Source organism: Eubalaena glacialis, chromosome 4 (genome assembly GCF_028564815.1).
Source record: "Eubalaena glacialis isolate mEubGla1 chromosome 4, mEubGla1.1.hap2.+ XY, whole genome shotgun sequence".
Taxonomy (NCBI): Eukaryota; Metazoa; Chordata; class Mammalia; order Artiodactyla; family Balaenidae; genus Eubalaena; species Eubalaena glacialis.
In genome coordinates this window covers 81090410-81103660 of record NC_083719.1, presented here as the reverse complement: position 1 = coordinate 81103660, position 13251 = coordinate 81090410, and positions in this window count along the sequence as shown.

Below are 13251 nucleotides of genomic sequence, written 5' to 3'. Positions count from 1 at the left end.
GATCCCTGGTGTTCTCCTTACTTGCTGCAAGTAATAAATCCTTCCTTCTCTGGCTCTTTGGCTTGGTTTTGTCTTTTGGTTCTACACTCACCAAGAGGTAAAACCAGTTTTGGGGTAATAAGGTTTTTACAGTTTGTTTCTTTGTTTGATTTTAGGTGAATGAAGAGTGTGTAGTGTGTTTGTGTGTGTGTATGTGATTGCAAAGGCCTAGAAAAGGTATGACTTTTGCTATGGTCTGAATGTTTGAGTCCTCCTAAAATTCCTATGTTGGAATCCTAATGTCTAATATGGATGGTAAAGGCCATCCTGATGCGATCTTAGACAGAAATGAAAACCATGTTATTGGAAATTGGAGGAAAGGCAATCCTTATAAAGTGGCAATGTTAGGTAGGTAGTCAGACATTAGCAGCAACGAGGTGACAGTGGCGAAAAGACAAGGGGGGGAGTAGTCAAGTTACACCCCAACCATCTGGGGACCCTCCCCTGACCCCACCCAGAAAGGGCGAAACTGTGGTCAGGTGGTGGGCAACTTTTCCTGATAAACAGGGAGCACAGTAACACGAGAGAACGTCCCTGGGCTGCGCATGCCCAGACCAGACAGGCGTATAACCGATAGTAAACCCAAACTCATTATACAATCATTATAATAAAATTTGCATGTGGTTTTGCCCCGCCCAGCAGGCAAGGGTAAGGGCATGCTCGATAATGAACTTGTTACGTAACTCAGGACTGTCAATCAAATAATGATCCCCTGTCATTCACCCCACCTCCTCACAGAACGCCTTATAAACACCTTTAAGCCTGTACAGGAGCGCTGGTTTCACTTCACAGTAACAGCCTGCTCTCCCTCTGAGAGTGTAGCTATGCCTTAATAAACTTTGCTTTGCACGTAAGCCTAAAGTGATAGTCTGAAATTCTTTGCCTGTTATCGCAAGGACCGAGATTGCTGGTCCGGGTTTTCCGTTGACCTCCTCAGTTGAAGCCATTTGATACAACGCATGCCAACCTGGTAAGAGCAAGAACTTGAACGAATTGCGTTCATGTCCTAAAGTTCTGTGAAAGGTAGAACTTGTTAATGATTAAGTTGGATATTTGGCTGAAACTATTTCTAAACAAAGAGTTGAAGGTGTGGCTTGGCTTCTCTTGAATGCTCATAGTAAAATGCAAGAAGAGAGAAATGATTTAGAATTGCTAATCAGGAGGGAAGCAGAACTTAAATACATGGAAAATTCTCAGCCTATCCAAGTGGAAAAAATGAGAAAGCACACTGAAAAGAGAACAAAGCACATTGAAAAGGGTGTGATCAAGGGACTCTGATAAGGAGATTAGCATGGGTGTGAACCACAGATTTCATCAGCCCCTCCACAGGAAAACAGCCAATTTGAACTGAAGGGGAAGGAGACAGGAAGGAATGAAAGACAGTTGTAGGACTTCTTAGGCTTTACAGGATGGGACGATAGAGTGATTTGGCTGTGAATGTGCAATATTCTTCAAGATGAGGGAAGAAGGACCCCAAAGGTGATTCAGAGGTCATAAGGGCTGCCTCCTCAGTTCCAATAGTGGGGCCATTGCCTGGGTTTCAACAGGCCAGATGACCCCGCTCAAAGCCATGGGGTAGTTGGTGCCCCCCAAAGTTGTGAGGGCCAGTGGCCCGCCCAGCAGAACCAAAGGGGCATGGCTTCCCCCACTTAGATTTTGAACGAAAGAGCCACTTGGGGCTGCTAACATGCAACACACTGGGCAGGCTACGGTGAGAGTGTGGCTGTTGTAGAGTCCTTGCTACAGGGCAACTCCCAGGGGCACCGTGAGGGCAGAGGCACCACTGCAGCGTGAGTCCAGCCTGGGAGAGCCACAGGCATGTCACTCCAACCCACATGAGCTGCCTTGGGGACTCATGTGGGCTGTGCCCAACAAAGCCATGGGCGTGGGGAATACCCCAGTGTTTCCAGAAGGCAGGACCCCCACCCCCTGCAGTAGGCCTGGCAGGCAGAGCATCAAGTTAAAGATTATTCATGAGCCTTAAGATTAAATGTTGTTTGCCTGGTTGGGTTTTGGACTTGCTTAGGACCTGTCACCCCTTTCTTTCCTATTTCTCTCTTTTGGAATGGGAGTGTTTACCTTATGCCTGCCCCCCCACCCCATTGTATTTTAGAAGCACAGAATTTATTTGATTTCACAGGTTCGTGCCTGGAGTCTCACCGATATCTGATTTAGATGATATTTAAATGAGACTTTGGACTTAGACTTTTGAGTTGAGACTGGAATGAGTTAAGACTTTTGGTGTTATTCAGATGTAATGAATGTATTCTGGATGTGAGAAGGCACATGATCTCTTGCATGGCCAGGGGTGAAACGCTGTGGTCTCAATGTTTGTGTCTCACCAAATTCGTGTGTTGAAATCCTAATGCCCATTGTAATGATATAAGGAAGTAGGGCCTTTGAGGGTGATTAACTCATGAAAGGAGTCCTCGTAAATGGAATTAATGCCCTTATAAGAGACCTCCTAGTGCTCCCTAGCCCCTTCTACTGTGTGAGGACACACTGAGAAGTTGGTAGTCTGCAGCCTGAAAGAGGGCCTTCACAGAATGCAACCATGCTGGTGTCTTAATCTTGAACTTCCCAGTCCCCAGAATTGTAAGAAATAAATTTTTGTTGTTTAAAAGCCTCCCGGTCTATGGTATTCTGTTTTAGCAGCCATAATGGACTAAGACAACTACTAAAGAAAGAAGAGGATACAATTTATCAGAATCAAATTTGTTCTCCTTGGTAGAAACCAAACAAATCCAAAATCTGGATTTGATCAAGGTTATTTTATAACATGTATTTTTAGTTCAATTTTTGTTGTTTTCAACTAGCCTACAAAATGCTGACACATTGCTTATCTCCGGAAAGTTTCCACTTCTGTTTTCCATTTCTAATAACGCAATCTCAAAATACCAGTATATAAGGGCTTTTCTGTCATAGATGTGGAAGGCATCATTTTCAATTATGTGGAATATCATCAATGGAAAATATTATGATTGGAAATATTCAATGTAGGATTTATTCTTTAATTTATACATCCATTTGATTTGCCTTTTCTCTTAACATTTATACATTATCTTGCCCCTGCTTACTGAGGTGGTCCTTATTTTTGCCATAGTGATAAGGATATAATAGTGTCTCTTAAGATATTATTTTGAGTTAAGTTATATTTTCATTTTCATGAAAGCTGAGTTCTAATGCCCCTGTGTTCCCAGAATCACCATATTTATTGGTTCAAATAATTGTATTTAATTCTAAGTTGTTTGTGTAACTCAGAGAACTTAAAAATTTTTATGCTCTCTCTGAAATTCAACGTTTATTTTTATATTTAATTTTATATTTATTATATTAAATTATTATATTAAGAATTTTACATATAGAAGAGTATGCTAGAAATGGAGGCCATGGGTACAGAGGAACTTACTAGTGGAAGATTACTATTTCAACAGATTTCCCTGTGACCTGAGTTCAAACACAGTCAGCATGTTTTATTTAACTTCTGGGCAAGATTCTGTCACAATTAGTGCTCACCTTCAAGAAGACAAGTGAATAAACTTGAGCATCAGCACATGATTACCCACTGGGGAAATGATATTCCCTATTGCTCCTCTGGCCAGCTAATGTAACTTCAGTCAAGTTTTACAATGTCCCTCGAAACATTTATTCTGCCACCAGCATTTTGAATAGAGGGCTCAGTAGGTTATCTCATGTGATCATTAGAAATGCTAGCTGGGAGATTAACAGAAAAAAAACAAACCTGTTTTATATTGAAAAGACAAAGTTATTTCAAGTTTGGACATGCTAGTGAAATAACCTAAGTAAGTGATTGTTGATGAAAATTAATCAGTCAGTCTAAGAAAGAAATGGAAAATTTTATTCGAGCCAAATTTGAGAATTATAACCCAGGAAGAGCATCTCAGAAAGCTCTGAGAACTGTTCTGCCCATTAGAAGTCAAGGCACAGTTACATAAGTTTTCTGAGACAGAGGGCTGTACATCAAATGACGTATTATTGACAGTTTACATAATCCAGATCTAAGCATCATAATGGTGGGTCACGTGACCCCTTACAAGATCAAAAAGGAATGTTATCTTTTAAGCAGCTGTCTTGTTGATACTAGGAGAATGGTGCTCTTTACAGTTGACCAGGTATTTCTGCCAGTGGGAGAGGTCTGGCCGATGCATGATGCAGATGCACAAAGCACAGTGAGGGGAGAGAGGAGACCAAAGGGCAGACAATAATTTTTATGTTTAAATTTTTCTTGTCTTGCCATAAAATATGAATTTTATTTCACAAGATGTTAGTAGACAGCCAGGTAGAAGCATAGGAGATGAAAAGAAATGGATGGATTTGAAATGTGACTGGTAGGCAGAGCCATTAGAATTTGTACATGAGGATTGGGAGAATGGGAAGAGTCAAGATATTGCCAGAGATGTGGATTAAGCAGATGATGATTATAATTTGGAAAATAGTTAAGAAGTTCAGTTATAAACATGTTGAATTCTTGACTGTAGTTATAGATTGGGGAGGGGGGTGAACCATCAACTTATAACCAGTCATTGGATCATGAGAGATGAGAAGATCAAATGATGCCCACAAGTAAATAATCAGGGATGCTGCTGAGAGCCTCCAATAATGTTCACCTCTGAGAAACACCAACAATTATAGTTTGTGAAATGGGAAGAAAATTATCTTCTGAGAAGTCTTGTTCTCTTTAATTTCATTTAAGAACAATTAATGAGGAACTATGCTGAGAAGTATCTATAGTTTCAAAAGGATCAGAATCTAATCGTTCCCCTACAAGAAATTTATCATCCAATGAAGGAAATGCATTAAAAAGTTAGAAATGATTTTTAATTTTATTTATTATTTCTTCCCAAAGAGAAAAAAGAATATTAATTTTTATCAGAAAATCTAATTGGGTTGGTCACCCAAGTATTATTTTATATATATATATATATATATATATATATATATATATATATATATATCTCCACACACATATATATATTTCTTCATTATAAGTTTTGTGAATAACAAATAGCTATGGAAAATATAGTTAAATACAGGTAACTTAGAACATATGTACTGCAAAAAATAATATTTAAAATAAGTAGAAAATCAAAGTTTTAAATGTCATAAATTTCTAATACATAACACTAAAATAAATATGGTGCTTTATCTTTACAAGTCTTGTAAGTTGCTTGGTGGAATTGGATGTGGGAAAACAATGTGGCTCTTTGAAGTGGAAAGAGATAAGTTGGAAAGAAGGACATCATGTTGACTCTGAAGATGAATGATTGTAGCTCATTGTTCTATTTTTCTATTCTTTCTTTTTTTTTTTTTTTTTTAATGCATTGGCTTAAAATAGAAATCTAGCATTTGTTGTTTGGACAATTACCTCCTTATGTAAAGAAACTGCTCCTATAGTGCCAAGTGAGAACAGATGCTACAAAATAGTATCCTCCTATACTCAGTTTTATAGTTGTTAATTTCAGTTCACTGCAAATGTTTCTCAATTCCACTTAAAGGAGATAACTGTGATGTGTGAAGCTTTCATTGTTACTAATTTATTTATTTTATAGCCTTGTCTCATATAACAATGTGATGTCTTTAGTCTTGATTCTCTATTTCTTTCTTTCAAAGTGTTTTATTATTTAAATACTCTCATTACTTAAGCCTTTCTCTTCTGTTCATTATTTGGATTCTCAAAACCAGCGCTCTTATTCATGTTTGAAATGCTGTATTGAAAACTTTTGTCAAGAAAAGTCAACGATTTAGGGACAACAGTATTGTGCACACCAGTTAAGCAACACATACAGACAACTGGTGAAAGAGAAAGAAGGTAAATCAATCAAGTGTGTGTATGTGTCTGGGGAGGGTATATGTATGGATCACTTCATTTAGCTTGAAGCAGTTTTTTGCTTTAAGCTGTTATAGCCGGTAGGGCCAAGCCAAATCACCTCATGAAATATCAGAAACGAGCTGATACATTTTCATGCTTTGACTGTTATATTCCCCTGTGAAGCTACTGCATTTGAAAAATGTGTGCACTGCTCTATAGATACATATTACAATGAAAGAGACAAAATTATCCAACAGAATTGACGTCAGCAAGATCCTTGGATCTTAGATTTCCATTCTGAGGAGAATGAGTTATACTTATCCTACTTGATTTGGAAAGAAATCTTATAATTCTTCCTATTTATAAAAGAATATATTCAGGCTGTGTCCAATATCAGATAGTAAATTAAAGCAAGACAGAGAGAGAGTGAGAGAGACCAAATTACATAGCAGTTTAATGTTAATAACTACCACAGACTATCTTGGAATAAAAAAAACAAAAACTTAAACATAATCTTTTCATCACCTCTTGTTTTCTACTTATAAAACTAGAAAATGTTTCTTCTGGGCCTGGGGAAATGGCTTTGGCTTTCAACATAGGTGTTCTGATAAAGACTAGCCTGTCTTACAGAAGATACACATCTGAATACTGTCATCTTTAGACTTGATAAGGGTCTCATTTTTTATTTACAAGAAACAGCTATTGTGGTAAAAGTAAAAAAAAAAAAAGAGGAAGGAAGGAAGGAAAGGAAGGAAATTAATAATTTTATTTTCAGTTCTATTTTCTTTGTCTCAATATTATTTTCTTGATATGCATTTATTTACAAATATGTCTATTCCTCCACCAGTTCCCTAATGTATTGTCTTTTCTTCTAGTACATCTGACATGGATTTACATAAAGTAGTCATTTTGAATAAAAGGCAGCTCTAGCTGCCCTACTTACTTTGCAAAAGATAAGATTTAGAGAGAAGTAGCAAACTGGGGACAAAACTACGGATGTTACTCTAAAAATTGAGCCTTTCCATGCTTTAAAGGATTTGATCACAGGAAACTAATCCTAGACTGAGATGAAGTTGCAAGAACTAAAGGACAGGGGTTCTGATAAAAATTTTTAAAAATCATTGGTAAAGAAAATGTATTCAAATTCTTCATTCCTATCTACCAGTCAGAGTATTTTTTAAACCCAGTTTCTGTGTTCTTAAAAGACCCAAAAGATAATTTACTATTATAGATTCATAGATGTTGTCTTATTCATGCTATAGGAAAGTCTTACTGGTCATTCCATATATTTTATTCCTGAATTGCTAAAAGAAAATGTTGAACTCTTTCATATTAAAAGAAATACAAAAATTATTTCATTAAAATACTTTGTTCTAAAGCAACCTAAAATATCAATGAATACATTTTTCCTCATTTCATTAAATTCATGAACAACTACAATGCTGCTAAGTTAATAAGACAGCTACTCAGGATAAAAATGTGGATAAGATCATTTAATCCAAAAGCAAACAGATTATCATTGAATCTAAAAACACAACTGAGGAGAGTACTTTTCAGACCCTAGATATCCAATTGAGAATGCCCACCCTTAAGTTTCAAAATGATATCTTAAGTACATATTAATTTTAAAAACAATTATTTAAAAAACATAATACCAGACATAAAAGCTGACCTAAGATATTTGCAAGACAATCTAATTTCTTACTTCATATCCTGTTCACTCTGTTTCTCCTGTATCTGTGAAGGCAAAATAAAGATCTTCTCCTAAACTTCTTCTGGACCAGTGATCAGTTCGAGAATACAGGAAAAAAAAAAAAAAAAATACATACACATACATCTACAAAATTTGCTTTCAATTTAAAGGTTTCATATATACTACACCAAAGGCCATCTGTATTCTATATGGTTTCATGGACCCAAGTTAAGAATCCTTGGCCTAAAACAATGTTTTATCAGCATGTAGGCTTTTCTAAACCTCCTATCACCATAATTAAGGCTTCTTAAAATGACAAACACCAGTAGGTGCTCATCAAATATTAGTGGTTAATGATGATAAACATATGTTCCTTCCCCTCATACATGTGATAATTTGAAATCATCTGTCATGTGAATTTTCTGCCAGAAACGTTCAGTCCACATCTCCTATTTCCCACGATACTGAAAGCAAAGCAGTTTTAGAGGTTGAACCAACCTTTCAATAACTAGGGATTAACAAAATCGAAGTAACCTAAAGAAGTTCATGAGAAAACCAAGATGTCCCAATTCTACACAACTTTGTTTTATAGTCTCAAAGGCTCAGAAGATCAATAAGCTTAGGTAATAACAAGCAAAAATTACAGGCAATTATGTTGGAATCTACTCATAATGAGAAATGATGCCCTTCTGGGGGTGGAAGCAATTACCAACTCTCATCATTATTCATTTCTCCTCTCCTTGCTGGATACCCAGAAGACAAAAATTTCTACCCTGCTTACAATTAGTCAGGGTAACGTGACTAGTTCCAGTTGATGGAGTATAAACAAAAGTCACAAGTGTCACTTCTTGGCTAAGACACTGAAAAGCCCCTGATCTACCCTCTATCTTGTTCAAACCACGACTGTGACCCTGGAAGGTCCATGTCTATACCGCAAAACCACAAGGTAAGATCTTAAAAAAACACTTGTAAGGGAGCTCCCCTGGAGAAATAAACTTAGGCTACTACTATTCCAGGGCTTATTTGCTAGCTAAGAATGGCTTAGCCTAATCTGACTAACACCCCAGGCCAGATGACATTTTGATTTTTTTAATTAAAATGCAATGGGTAGGGGCTTCCCTGGTGGCGCAGTGGTTGAGAGTCTGCCTGCTAATGCAGGGGACACGGGTTCGAGCCCTGGTCTGGGAAGATCCCACATGCCGCGGAGCGGCTGGGCCCGTGAGCCACAACTACTGAGCCTGCGCGTCTGGAGCCTGTGCTCCGCAACAAGAGGGGCCGCGGTAGTGAGAGTCCTGCGCATCGCGATGAGGAGTGGCCCCCGATTGCCGCAACTAGAGAAAGCCCTCGCACAGAAATGAAGACCCAACACAGCCAAAAAAAAAAAAAAAAAAAAAATTCTATGAGAACAAAGTTTAAAAAAAAAAAAAAAAAAGAATAGACTGAGGTTGGTGATCATTACTAAGAAAGTAAAAGAGGGGAAAAGAATGACTAAATTAGAATATTCCCAAGTCTCCACTCCAAACACAATGTATATCAGAGTCTCATTAGCTCTAATAGGATCTGAGTATTTGAACCAATGACATTATACATATGAACTTCAGAATTTATCCTGAGGAAATAAACCCCATAAAGACATAATATTAACTTCAAGTTCATTCATCACAATATTGTTTATAAATGCCCACAGTTTAAAATCATAATGATGTATAAAAGTAGATATTTGATAAATTGCATTTCATTCATTTAATAGAATAATTAGTAACTATTTTAGTGCTATTTTAGAAAATTATATAATAGTAAAAATAGAGTTAGGTCTCTAAGTAGGTAGAAATCTAGTCTGTTGATTTTATCATTATATTATGAGCACAAAGTACAACCTGGCTTACTATAAAAAATTTAAATACATGATAGACAAGCAAATAAAGCAGTAAGTGTAGAATGATTCAATTTTTAACTCATACAGAAATATTTATCAAACTCCTACAATGTCAGTCACTTTATTAGAATTGGCAATACGAGAATGAATAAAAGACCTCATCCTCCTGGATTTTTCATAATGATACACAAGAAAACAACCAATTTAAAAATGCAGAAACACTATGTCAGTGGATAATAAGTGAAATGAACAAAGACGTGTCGAGTGATTGGGTTATGCAGTACAAGATTACTGCATTGTAATTCATGCACTATTGCATTCTATGTAAAGTGGCCAGGATAGCGCTCTTTGATGATGCAAAATTCAAATAGAGCCCTGAAGAAGATGAGAAAAAAAGAGACCACAGATATCTACACAGGGGCAACTTTCCTCTTCTGGTTTGTTTGCATTTTCTAAGTATTTATAATGAATATGTATCTTTTTCTACATTTTAATTGAAAATTTTTTGAGACAATTGTAGATTCACCAAAAGTTGTAAGTTATACAAAGTGCTCATGTGTATACTTTACCCAGTTTCCACCACTGAAATTTGCAAAACTGCAGTATAATATCACAAACAATATATTGATATTTATACATTCCACCAACCTTATCCAACTTGCGCCAGTGTGACGTGTACTGATCTGGGTGTGTGTGTCAAGTAGCTAAACTACTCCATGATACCACTGCATCAGCATCTATTTTGTGTAGACAAGCAGCCTGAAGGTCCTTGATGTGACACTAGCCCCTCCCGTGATTGCGTGCCCTGGATAACAGCCCACAGAGTCACAAGCAAATATAAGTTCCTGATATGACTTCCCCAATAGCCCTTGTGAGCAACAATCTCTCATGCCTCCCTGGGCCATCCCCTTGTGTGCCCCTTAGGTAAGACTCCCTGCCACCCACCCACCCCGGAGTTTACCAAAGCCCTGCTCTTTTTGGTCTGAATTGACCAACCTGGCCTTTACTCGGGAACCCCAGAGCATTCCACCCCAGACCCTGATAAAGGCAGGTCCTCCCACACCCTGCTGCCTGCACTCTACCTTGACCTCCCCATGTGACCCCTTGAGGCATGCCATGTACCTCCCCAGGGCCTGTGAGTAATCTATTTCATTTCCCTTGTGGTGTTTTGTCAAACCATTAAAAATGAATTATAAAATTATATTTCCCAGTAAATTTGTATTCCATTAAATACATTAGAAATATACATTTTAAAAATTTTATTAACTTTCAGGGAGTTTACAAGAGGAAAAAGGACCTTGAAATATGTGACTTTTGAGATTTTTACTGTTGTTTATTAATTTTCCATTTTGAAATGTTGTATAATTTAAATTATATTTTTAGCAGGGTTATATACAGATCACTTGAAGTGTAAGCATAGTCAATTAAATTAAACAAATAATGAAAGAATTTGGGGACATGATAAACCCACCTGAAATTGTAACAAGCATGGCATAGTCTCTAAGGATTCCCAAAATATATTTGACATTGAAGAAGATTATGTTATACTCTAGTCAAACTAGCAAATCAGCTATAGGCAGTAGGAACCCATCCAAAATTCTAAGAAATATATGGAATTTTAAATAAGATGGGTCTTGATATTGTAAAGGAGTTCTAATTTGAGTGACAATTTGGCAAAAAGCTCCTAAGAAATGATTATATAGAATCATGTAAAGAGGCCTTTAAAGACTCATCATTGGCCAACAAGTGTGTGAAAAGATGCTCAACATCACTTATCATCAGGGAAATGCAAATCAAAACCACAATGAGATACCACCTCACATCTGTTGGAATGATTACTATCCATAAGACAATAAATAAGTGTTGGCGAGGATGTGGAGAAAAGATAACACTTCTGTACTTTTGGTGGGAATGTAAACTGGTGCAGCCACTATGGAAAACAGTATGGAGGGTCCTCAAAAAATTAAAAATAGAACGACCATATGATTCAGCAATTCCACTCCTGGGTATTTGTCCAAAGAAAATAAAAACACTAATTCAAAAAGATATATGCACCTCAATGTTCACTACAGCATATTTTCAATAGCCAAGATATGGAAGCAACCTACATGTCCATCAACAGATGAATGGATAAGGAAGATGTGGTATATATATTCAGTGGACTATTACTCAGCTATAAAAAAAAAATGAAATCTTGCTATTTGCAATAACATAGACGGACCTGGAGGGTATTATGCTAAGTGAGGTAAGTCAGACAAAGATAAGTACTGTATAATGTTTTCACTTAGCTGTGGAATCTAAAAAACAAACAAAAAAAAGAGTAAATATAACAAAACAGAAACAGACTCGCAGATACAGAGAACACACTAGTGGTTGCCAGAGGGGAGAGGGATGGAGAGAGGGGCAAAATAAGTGAAGGTAATTAAGAGGTACTAATTACCAGTTATAAAATAAATAAGTCATAGGGATGTAATGTATAGCAAAGGGAACACAGTCAACAATATTACAACTTTTTATGGTGTATAATATGAAAGTATCGAATCACTATGTGGAATACCTAAAACTAATATAATATTGTAAGTCCATTGTACTTCAGTTAAAAAAAAATCATCATTGCTATTTAGGGGTAAGAAACTAGCATTTTTTGCAATTAAAAAGCAATATTTTAAAAATATTAGGATCAATATAATGAAAAACAATAAACCCCACATTTTTAAAATTGGCTCCTGATTTCCTCTCTCAGACACAGTCCTGGTTCAAACTTCATGCTGACACCTAGTTAGTTGCTGACTATAGGCTCTTTCCTTCTCTGGCCAAGAACCACCCACGAGTGAGCTGTGACACCATGCAAACTAGAATTTCTCCTTTGTTCCTTAAATAATGCCTGTGATGTCAACAGAGATGTGTAGCAATAAAGTACCTTCTCTGCTTGATTTGTAAGCCATGTATAATAGTCACTACTAAAAAGGTTCAAACATTACTTCTCTCACTGCTAGAGTATGAAGAGTTCCCAAGAGTCTTTACTGATCAAAAATGTAAATCACATGGGTGATGGAATCTCTTAATAGCAAAATCAAATTAAAAAAAATTTAAAACCCAGCAGTCAGGTGGTTTCTACAGCAGAAATGGAGTGGGGATGCACTACATATGAAGAAATCATTCATAAGCAGTGAAGTCCACCAGCAGATCACACAATGCCCCACTGAACTTGTTTCCTCATTTCAGGGCTAGTTCAAAGAACACAGGCAGGACAGGAAAACACCTGAAATGCACTGAATTAGAGAATCCCATGGAAATCCAAAAGCCAAGCAGAAGATAACTGACATTTAGTAATGTAAGCCTGGCTGGTTTAAGGGTAATGCTTCTCCTCTGTTAGCATATATAAATGCATATTACATTGAAAGTTCAGCTTCCTTTATATTACATACTTTCAACATTTCTATATTTCCCATCAAACCAAGACTAAAATGTTCTGCATGACATTTAAGAACCTCTATTTTTAAAAATTTCATCCTCTTCCTCAATCCTTTTTGTCTCTATCCTTATCACTATTTGGCACTTTGATCTCATTAGGACTAGAGCCTAACATACTGTGTCCAACCTCATTGAGGTAATTTAGTGCTATTACTCTCACTTGCAATTTCTTCTTTCCTCTTATACTATATGAACTCTACTAAAGGACCCAAGGTTCAGTTAATGGACCCATGGTGAAGCTTTGTATAAGTGAATTGTTTTGAGTATGTAGTTGTAATCAATTCTACTTTCAAGGACGCATGTAGGAAGTGGCTTTCAAACTGAATTCCAAATCTGAAG